This window comes from Rhea americana, unplaced genomic scaffold, assembly GCF_003343005.1.
Source record: "Rhea americana isolate MKP2758 unplaced genomic scaffold, rheAme1 scaffold_20, whole genome shotgun sequence".
NCBI lineage: Eukaryota > Metazoa > Chordata > Aves > Rheiformes > Rheidae > Rhea > Rhea americana.
This window is the reverse complement of record NW_028186150.1, coordinates 1,420,419-1,432,215: the sequence shown is the minus strand read 5'-3', so window position 1 is coordinate 1,432,215 and position 11,797 is coordinate 1,420,419.

Sequence of the window (11,797 nt, the reverse complement as noted above, 5' to 3'; positions counted from 1 at the left end):
GCCCCGCCCGGGGGTGGCCCCGGCCGCGCCCCGCAGCTGCTGCCCCCAGCGGCGGGGGCCGTGCAGCGCGGGGCGTGCGCGCCGCCCCCGCTCCGCACCTCGAAGCCGCCTTTCCCGTTCTTCCCGCTCAGGACCTCCCCGCCGGGAACAGTTTGACCCAAATTATCCTTCGCGTACAACACTCTCAGGGTCCGCTGCCCAACACCTCCGGCTCTGTAGAAGTAAAACTTAGGTATTTAGGATTTTTTAGCTAAAACTTAGCTTAAAACTTAGTTTAACTAATGAACATCTCCAAGGATAACCAGGAAGAAATAGAATCCAACATTTCTTTATCTCTGGTGTTTGCTTTTTGGTATAAAAGAGAGCAAACCCAAAACCCAATAAAATTAAATTTCCCCACTAAAGTTAACTAACAACTGGCTTCCTTAATCAGATACGCTGCAATAAAAGATGCAGGAAAGAAAGGCAAAAAATATAAGCAATATGCTATGTTTGTAATATTACTCAAATTTTGTATGGCTGTGAGTAATAGTCACTTTTGTTCAAAACAGACAACACCTTTTCCTTCTACCTCCCACACAAGGCTGTGAAAAGCCTTATAAGCAAATTACTGCACCTTTCTGACATCCTTTTAGAGAAGCGATTACCTTTGTGGGGAAATGGGAGCCCAAGATTAAACAGGAAGCCTACAGCAGACTGAGAATGAAAATCCAAGTGCTGTACAAGTACTACAAGACTGATCTTCACCATTTCATTCTAAAAGTAATTAAGAACATACAAATCTTCAGCTTCATACATTAATGCATTATGTCCATTTATGCCTCAATCCGTGTCTCCTCTTCCAATCATATAACAAGTTAGATAACAAGCATCTGGCAGTTGCAGAGTAGCTGTGTTCACCTTCCTTTCTTTACCTTCCACACCAAAAGTCAGTAGCAATTTCAGACCAACAAACCCACTTGGGCGCCAGGGCAGAAATACTCTTCTGTTCAGCCATGGGACTAAGCAGGCACAATAATTTTCAAAAATAAAATATCAGTTCCTAATACCAACTGAACCACAGAAGAGGAAAAACAGGCTTAGGAATGCCATCCGAGGTAGAGCTGTGCTACTGATAAAGCTCTGGAGGCTCCCACGGCACATCAGAAAGGCAGAACTGCTTATCTGAGATAAAGGAAATTCATCTTTAAACTATATAGGAACTGCTCCCACTGCACAGATGTTTCCAAGACTGTAAGCATTTTCAATTCCAGTTTGGTACGACACCTCCGGCTTTTTCCCCCTGAAAAGCTGCAGGGAAGAAGGCTCTGGAATATCTAGAAGTACAATAAACATCTTCAGTTTGGACAGAGGAGGCCAAGATTCAAGTAATTCTGACAAGGATTACTCTAAGCTCACTCATACAAGAAAGCAAATTTGGATTCAGGCTGGATGTAAATGTAAAGAGGAAGAGCTATTTGTGATTAACTTTGTGCAGAGACTTTGAAGAAACAAGAATTAGCAATGCTCACAGCATTTATTGAAGAAACAAGAATTAGCAGTGCTTGAAGCATTTATCTAGTTTTAAAGCTGCTGTCCTAAACCAGAAGAGCAGTGTCATAGTCTGGTATACTGTCTAGCAAATGCCTAAAAAATTAGGTTTTAGGATGAATGACTGTCACAAATTTTGCAAATTTCTAAATTCTAGTATGATCATTTCTGTTGAATATGGTAGGTAGGTACCTATGAAGTAAGTTTCCTCTACCAAAAAAAAAAAAAAAAGTCTTTGACTGACTGAGTCAGTATAATCTTTTAGAAGTGAGAATAGGAATTGAAGAAACAGAGGTAGGGAATGAGAGAAGTCAAATAGAAACATTTTTGTCCATCAGGTCCCCATTTCACTCCCCATTTTACTACCCAAGTCTGGTCAAAGCCCTTGGAGATCAGTGTTCTGAAATTTCAGTAGTCAGCGAACTACCTCTTGCACAGACTATATGAGCTTGTTCTTTCCTTCTCATAAGGATATGATCAACTTTGTTATGTTTTAATTCCTTCAGCTTGGTATTCACAAATAAATTTTGTACCAATCACATTGAACTGATGCTCATACAGTTTAGCTGCAAGTATATTCAAAATCAAGCAGGTCGATTGAGTTATAAGCCAATACAGATAGATGCAGATAGAGCCAATCTAGACAAAGGCAATTCAGCTTCCCCTTTTTCTCAGTGACATCTTTCTAGCAAAGAGAATGCTTCAGAAAGGGGAATCTAACTGATGAACAGTATTACTTCTCTCCTTTGTCTTTCAAGTGCTACATACTTTCCAACTTAAAAGGCAAACTAATAAAATTAATGAAGAAATCTCTGAGAAAAAGAAAAGACTAAGCGGTGTTCTCAAAAAGTCTGTCTCTTCTGATCAATCTTGTAATTGTGAATCTGCATACCCTTATTTACTTTGCAGTCTTCAGTCTTAGTCCAAGACTAACAGATGAACAGCAGTGAGCGTGAATCTCTGAGAAACAGACTGCTGAATATTTAACTTTAACATTCATTTTGGCTAAGGGGTATATAAAATGGTATTTCCCATGTAAACACCTGACTAGTTTCTTTCACTACACAAATTCATGTTAAATTAACTTTAGGGGCAATCTGACAGGGCTATAAATCAAGATGTTACCGAAGGCTGTAAAAAGACAAGGGACAGTAACTGATAAAGAAGCTGTACTCCCATGGACATAACAATCCCGCCCACAGCGATGCTACTTCTTTTCCTTTTCAGTTCAGAAAAATCTCAGACCACCCAAAATAATACATTCTAATCAGACACTTGCACATTCCAACATCGGTAACAGTAAATGGTTTATCCTATCCTTATTGCCATGCCTCAGATCTCCTCACGATGCCATATGGAGGTCTTCTGCAGTCAGTTCCCACCAGTGGAGTCAAAGTAGCACTGCCTAATGAGAAATTCACTTTCTCCCATTCAATGTTTTTCTCTTTCACTCTGTTCTCAGTACACTGTGTACACAAATCCTCCATACGATAGTGAGGCAGATGAGTTTAAGCACAGTGACACCAGGGATCACAAATCAACTGCTGTTACCACTTCTGGAATAGCATTCAGAAAGCAAACACTACAATGCCTCTTCATGAGATCTTTCTTTCGCGGGACTACAGAGAAAAAGCAAAATTTATAGGAAAAATGCATTTATGTTTGAAGTGTTAAAGAATTAATGTAAGGTAAAAGCTTAGTGTATCTGAACTCCAATACAGGGATGCATGACTTGATTGGGATAAATAATAAATAGATCAATCTTTCATCCATTCCTCAAATCATATTAAATTTTTATTATAATTAGCAATGATAGTAATAATAATGAATGCACCTTTTATAAGAAATTTTACAATGTTATGTTGATGTAGAAAGCTCGATTTCTTAAGAACACTAAAATACTTAAGAGAGGTTTTCCTCACAGAGTTTGAATGTGTACCTTGAAATGTGTATATAAGAACCCTCCTACATGGAACAGTGTCTTCAGTGCTTTCATGGCAGCATATGTGCTTTGTTGGTCTTATAAAAGGGAATTTGTGAGGTCTCTAAAATGTATAGAGGGTGAGGTAGACCACAGATTGGGATGGGAAGAATGCACAACTTGATCACAAAGATTTACATAGATCTAAAATAAAAGGAACTTTCCCAACAGTCCTCTAAACAGTAAACAGTAAGATGCTACAGAGAAACCATAACCTGTACTGACCTCTGCTTGTCCAATTCCACTGGCAAAAAGCTGGCTGACTTTCACTGCTCAGCTACTTTGAGCGTAAAGAGGCCACTAATGAACTGGACTTCTACAGGACTGCTGAAGTATCCCTGAAGTTCTTCATACATGTTTATTTACTTGAACACCCAGGAGTTTATCTCAGTTTCCCCACTTTTGCATAACTACAAAGAACAATAAAATTTGGTCACATTCCAACAATTCTTGTATAGTAAACATATAATTGGACTGGCCTTTACTTCACTAGCAAAAATTTAAGGAGCAATTTGCATGATACATACCTTGGACATAGTTCAAGCCTTSAACTACCACTTAAAATATATGAAAAGAGATAACAATTTAACCAACATTTGTTTGCAAATCTCCTGAAACAGATCTTAGATACATAATCAACATTTTATTGTTTTGTAAACTAGGCCTTCATGAAACATGGTAGCTCTCTGTAAATATGCAACAAATATATTTCTGCTATTAACAACATATAAATCTGCCTGGGTCTTCAACAAACAGTCAGAAATAACTCAAACTGTATGAAATCCTTTCTCTCTGCACTAATATTGGTCCCCTGGGTACCTGTGATTCTTCAAGGAATTTGAGCTTTTTTTTTTTTAAGAATTTCTCCAATATCAGCTAGTCCAGAAAACCTACTCAAGAGCGAAACATAGAATAAAGACCAACAAAATGGCAATCTACCACTGTCTATAGAGACAGTAGATTTGCATTTACTTACTTTACAAAATTGGATTATATAAATCTAATTCAAAAAACACTTACCGGCATTGTCTCAAGAGTCTCTRGGTCTTCACAAAGAGGTTTGGGGGATTTGAAGGCTCTTTTGCCAGGAGATCTTCCTTCCTCTGCATGGGGGACAAAAGATGAAAACTAAGTCCTACTATTTACTTCTAGTTGTGTATTTGGTTTGGGGATTTTTTTTTGTAAGAAAATACCATTTTTGATCATTTAAAACATCTCTTACTTCCAAAATGCAATCTTATAATTGGCTGTTTTGTTCATATGACTCCACTACAAAGTGAAGGTTTTAATTAAAGACAGATGATCTTATTTATTCATTTGGTAGAGATTTTAATTTTGAAAATTAAGTAAAACAAATTCCTCACCTCCTCTATCAAAGAAAAGAGTATCATGTAGCTTAAAATTGCAGTAAGTACTACTTTATAGTAACTCAGCTTTTGAAAAATAAACAATTCATGGTAGTAATTATATCAGCTGTCATTTTCTCCAAACAATTCTCATTTTTTAGAGCAACCTTAGAGAGTTAAAGTAGCTTTAAAATGTCTAGCTATTCTATTACGCTGTAAATCTCTATTTACTATGCCTACATTTATGATCAAAGTTAGTAAACAATTTCTGCACTCCAAAGATGCTCTGAAAATCCCAGTCCTTTTTATCCAATTTATGCACAACTCAAATATATAAAATGTATCAGAACTACCAAGATCTAGCTGTCATAATGAATTAATTCAGACAGCTCTCGTATACTTACACTTAAGAATTAAAAATAAAAATTATGGTTCAAATTTAATCCAACCACTCTCTCAAAAATGAGAGTGCACTCAGAAAAAGGAAACAATTAAAACAATTCCCTCATTAAGGCTGAAAGGTTCCAAAATATAAACATCCTGAGGAACACAGTTACAGTGTGCGCCCCAGGCAATAATAAATAAATAAATTTTAACCATAATCAAGAATAGCCAATATTGCAGGATATGATCAGAAATAGCTGGACTGTTGCCTACCCACCTGTGTGCCAGTGCTTGATGCTGTGCACTGTTCCCTGAAATAATCTATAGAAAAAAAAAATATATATCCACACGTCTGGACCAGGCTTGCCATGGTGTGGGATCACTTCAGTGAGCTCTGCTTTTGCCATCCACCAGGACTTTCCTCCACACAAATCTATGAAAATTTACTAGGAATAGRAGTACACTTTCAAAGGCCTTTTATTTCTGCATTAAAAATTCAAAAGTTAATTTAATACATTTAGACACAAATATAGTTCTCACTGTAAAGATGAGACTCACTCTTCAGGACAGAATTCAATCTACGTTATTTTATAGAAACATTTTTATATGTTTATATGAGGAAAATACAGACACTCTTTATAACAGTTTATTAAAAAAATAAAAGGTTGCTCATTTACCCAGTTCACTACCTTACAATAACCACAGACAAATATTCAAAATTCTAATCCTACTACTAACTCCCCCAAATTAATGGGAATCTAAACTGGCACTTTGGATATTTGTACAGAATCTTTCCAACTTCAACACTTCTCCAGAAGTCCTCACAATACATAATCACAGAATCAGTAAGGTTGGAAGGGACCTCTGGAGATCATCTAGTCCAACCGCCCTGCTCAGCAGGGTCACCTAGAGCATGTTAGACAGGGTTGCATCCAGGCGGGCCTTGAAGATCTCCAGAGAAGGAGACTCCACCACCTCTCTGGGCAACCTGGTCCAGTGCTCCGTCACTCTCACAAGGAAGAAATTCCCCCTCACGGTCAGGCAGAACTTCCTGTGCTTCAGTTTCTGCCCATTGCCTCTTGTCCTGTCACACGGGGCAACTGAAAAGAGTCTGGCCCCATCCCCTTGACACCTTCCCTTCAGGTACTTGTACACATTGGTAAGATCCCTCCTCAGTCTTCTCTTCCCCAGGCTGAAGAGGCCCAGCTCTCGCAGCYGTTCCTCACGGGGCAGRTGCTCCAGCCCTCTCATCATCTTTGTAGCCCTGCACTGGACTCTCTCCAGTATCTCCATGTCTCTCTTGTACTGGGGAGCCCAGAACTGGACAAAGTACTCGAGATGAGGCCTCACCAGGGCTGAGTAGAGGGGCAGGATCACCTCCCTCCACCTGCTGGCAACATTCTTCCTAATGCACCCCAGGATACCATTGGCCTTCTTGGCTGCAAGGGCACATTACTGGCTCATGGTTAACTTGTCATCCACCAGCACTCCCAGGTCCTTCTCTGCAGAGCTGCTCTCCAGCAGGTCAGCCCCCAGCTTGTACTGGAGCCTCGGGTTATTTTTCCCTGGGTGCAGGACTCTGCACTTGCCCTCGTTGAACCTCAGGAGGTTCCTCTCTGCCCAACTCTCCAGCCTGTCCAGGTCTCTCTGAATGGCAGCACAGCCCTCAGGTGTGTCAGCCACTCCTCCCAGCTTGGTACGGACACTGACTTTACAATTCAAACTCTTCATTAACTACTACTTCACAAGTTCACTGAGATAAAAGATCTAGAAAAAATAAACTTTATAGATCATTGCTTCCTTCCTCTTCCTTACTGTCCAACAGCATTCTCTGAGCTTACACTGGAATCCTCTAAATTCTCCAGGCCCTTCCTTACTATCCCTGCTAGCTCTAATTTCAGATTCTCCGACACGTAAGAATCACCCGTTCTTATACTAATGCAAGGATTCTTCCCTTGCTCCTATCTTAAACTACCTGTATGTGACTATTAGTACAGTAATCAGAAGTTAACCTCTTTTTATCTTTGTAAAGGCCAGCAGTTACAACTCTAAGGGTATACCTACATGCCTCTGTATGTCTCCTGACCAGGCTCACAGGCTGTAGAGGTTGCTAGCTTGCAAGCATGGTGCACAAGCTGAGTGCAGTCTCCAGAGGTCCCACATAATCAAGAATATCCAGTGGGCATGCACAGCATCAGGCACAACCAGCCTGCAGATCACTTGAATTCATCTGTGTGATCAGGTGATGGCAAGGCCATGATAAACTCATACCTCTGTCAGAAATTATTAGTTCAAGCTGGAAAATTACTGAATATGCATCCCTTTTGACTTACTGATTTACAATACAAAAGTTAATAATTTTTAAAATCATACAAAATATTTAATCAAGCATTTGTATTTTACAAATTAGATTTTCTTTAAAATACAAACTGTGAACAGTTTGAGGAAAATCTTACCATAACCTTATGGAATTTCTTTGTAAATACTGAGGCAGGAGAGAAGAACAGTGCTAATCATTCTTGTTTTACAAGAATGTTGTACCTTGTAACTGAAGGGCAGGTTGGCTTAGGGAAAATTGGCACAATTTGCTTTGCTTTTGATCAAAAGGCAAATATGCCTGAAGCAGTGAGTGCTTGTGATTATGGCATAATCACTTTTCAGGGGAAGAAAGGGGCTGTACAGTCCCCTAGGATCTTTGACTATAAATAACTATAAATATAAATCAGTAAGAGAATGAATATACCACTCTGGAGCAAGCTGATAAATACATAATCTGATACACCTGACAGCCATTACTCTCAAGCACTAGTTTAAACTTTTAGGAAGGGCTCTGCCCAGCTGCACATCTAGACACTCTACACTATTTACTTCCCACTCCTGACTCTACAAGTGTGTTGGCACACAGCTCTGCAGGATCTAGCCCCAAGTGACAAGACATTCCCTGTGCTATTTTAGATATTTTGTACGTTGTCACTTTTTATAACATTTGTAGCTCCATTTGCTCAAATGCAAGTATAAGTGATAATCTTTTCCTGTACAAATTTGCAAACTAACTTAAATTATTCAGAAGTACAGCTGCTGTTGTCTAATTCTTGCTATCTCTTTATACTGCTTTCTCACTGCTTTATAATTTTTTTCTCGGAATCTAGCAGTCTAATGGGTGCAAGAAACACCTTCTGTCATGCTAAGAGTAGAATCCTTCCTTTAAAACTGAAAAACTGATGACATTTTCAGTATCTCTCAGTATAACAGCCACTTGCCCATTTATTCAAGAGGCAGGAAGACCCTTTCTGTTGTTAAACATGGTGTATTTGTATGCAAGTCTAAGAAGGTTAGAATATATATATTTTTTTAAAAAAATAATCTGTGTAAACAAACATATTTCTTATGGAGCCCGAGTAAGGCAGGAACATATCCTATATAACTCTTAGTTAAATAGTTATACATGCATAAAAACCATGAAACCTAAATCACGTATACTATGTATGCTGAAATCAAACCATACAATAACAGTAAATTCTTACYGAATGATAGTCTAATGCTATATTTTATTTTCCCTAGTTGGTGCATTATTACTTACTGAATTAATTACATTATGAGTAAGTGTCAGTAAACAATTTGAAAATCTTTAAAGAAAARCTTTTATTAAAGAAAAAAATTCATGATTRAATTTTTCTATTCATCAGAATTCTGACATRTGATTGATATGAAAGAATTGTTTTACATGTTTTTAAATAATGACTTTCATAGATGACCTCATACTAGTCTATAAACATCGATTTTTCTAAAAAATATGCTTCAGCCTTATAACTGCCGTGAGAATATGTCTATGTGAGAAGTAGACTGCTGCTTTTGCATTCAATACATAAAACACAATTAATGCATATGTGCAATATGACATTAAATCCTGGTACACCTCACTCACTGTATTTTTCAATTATTTATACAGATGCAGTAAATAGATAAAAAGAATGACTTCACTCTTGTTTCTATTCCTTCCACATTTCTCTGTGTTTCAGAATCCCAACTCTTTTCACCTCAGCAGAACTAAACAGAAAAACACAATGTTACCTTGTTTGTCAGAGTCTGCAAATTTGGTAAAGATGAGGTTTTATTCAATTCTGCTCAGAATCTGGCAAGTTTCTGGGTAGCTTCTGAGCATCCTGCCTAAATAGCTGTTGAGAATCCTGGTTTTCCAGATTCTGCAGTTCTGGGAAACACATCACGTGGACTGCAGCCCTACAGCTTGGGAGGGATGTTAAGGCCTCTGGGGTGTGGAGCAAGCAAACTCTTTCAAAATCAGGGGGCCCACAGCTGCCAAGGTCTGTGGCTCAAAAATTCTGTTACAGATTTATACGGTTGTAGACTATCTTCTTCTCTGCAGTAGCATTTTGGACATTAATGCAATGATGATTAACACAGACAAGCAATTTGAACAGAAAGTCTGAGTTACCTGTATACCTATCATGCTATGAATCATGCTTTGCTATCTCTTGCTAAGCACAGCAATTGTTCCACTATTGGCAAAGATTTTTAGTGAGGARCTATCTCAGAGGCAACTTAAAAACACAGGCAAGGCCTTTTTTCCTGTACTAGAAACAGTCAAACATGATTATAAGCATCATAATAAAACTACTAATGTGTTAGAATTACCCATATATTTGAAATTTTAATGCATGAGTCCTCCTCCATCCTGAAAACATCATTCATCCTTAGTATGAAAAAGCTGAGCCACAGTAAGAGGGATCAARCTTCATGGACATGCACATACAATAAGGAAGCTACTAGTATTATTAATAGACTGTTACAACTCTCCTTAGCTATGAAGGTGCCTACATGAAGAAAGCCAAGACTGTTAAACAATAAGCCCAAATAAGGTTTMAATGTGTCAATTAATTTTTTCTGAGGTTAAGTCTACAGAAGCCTGTGATGACAGTATGACGTATCCACATCAACATGTGAATGATCAACAGGAAAAATAGTAAAATAAGAATTAATTAATATTGAGGCGTTTGTACAAATTTCACATTTATGCTTGCCAGCAATACCTCTTCAAATCTGACAACCCTCTCTTCTAGAAGACAGGCAGAAATCTAAGCCGTATTTGAAGAACCCATATATCCTGAAGGATTTTAAGACAAGAGCTTTACAAAAGTTCTCTGTTCTACATCATCTGAAATAGATTCCCTTCTGTAAGCTAGAAAACAATAAAAATAGTTGGAATGCAATATAAAACTCTATTAACTGTTAATAATTCTATTGTTATAAAAAAATCTAGTTCACTGCTTATTGCTGCGATACTGTCAAGGAGTAAAAACTAGAAATAGTTTATCTTTTTACTAAAGAAAGTAGATAGATTCAATATATAGAAAAAAAAGAACTGCTGTGTAAATGCATTTCATTTTTATACAGTGGTATCTTTTAGTAGAGCCATCTATCAAACATCTTCCTTGTCAAATTTAAAGAATATGTTGTTTGTTTTTTTAAAAAACTAAAATTCACTTTGGTGTAGATCAAAGATATACTACCRTATCTCTTTTAGCAAGAGTTCTAAAACTCCTAAATTAACACATTTCTAAAACTGAGAGTATCTAATTTTATTACATAAACTGATACTACTGGCAACTRCAATAGCTTTGCTTTAACTCAGATATTCCCAGATTGGCGACTCCATATTTATGGTTCAGTGATGTACTTGGGAGCTGTGGAATGTCAGTGTTTGAGCAGAAGCAGTGTTTAGCTGCAAACACAGATCATGAACAAGCACAACCTTCATCTTCTAGTTCCAGAAGTGCTAAACCTAATCAGCTAGTCTGAACACCATGGGTCCGGACTCTCAATACAGTTGCTCTGTTCAAATTAATTCCTAGTTTGAATCTGAAATACAGTAAGAACAGAAATTCTCAGGCTAGGACAATACAGGCATCATTTAATCAACAAATACATGACTAAGTGATTTGGCTTGTAGAAATTTTACAATACAGCAAAGACTGTTATAGAAGAACATAGTGAATGTGATTACAATTCTAAAAGAATTTCTAAAAGAAAAAAGTTGTTTTAATCCATAGCCTGCCCCTCACTTAATATATATTCTGATAATGCAGAGTTCATGTTTTACTGCCCTTGCTGTGCTCCAGCCCATTAAACACAGCTGCTTCGTATGGGCAAAAATATATTGGCCAGAAAGGAAATAAACAATTTGAGGTTATCAGCTTAGAGCCAAAAACAAAGGTATTCATGTTCTACATTCAGGATAACCCAAAACAAAAAAAATTCATTAAAGCTGTTAAAAAAAAAAACAGGCATCAGGTGGTATATTAAGCAATTAAAAAAAAAAATCACATGAATTGCTTCACCCAGGATGAAATAACTATTAGCACTTCTGTAACAGAACAAATTCATAAGTTACAATCCTGTAGTAGGAAATATGTATATATAAAAATAGGAAATATCTATATTAATTGTAATGAGTTTTCTCATGGTCTGAAAGTCATGCATGAATTCAAGTACTTTGCAGATGTTAGACCTAAGTCTTGATTCAGATTCTACTGAAATC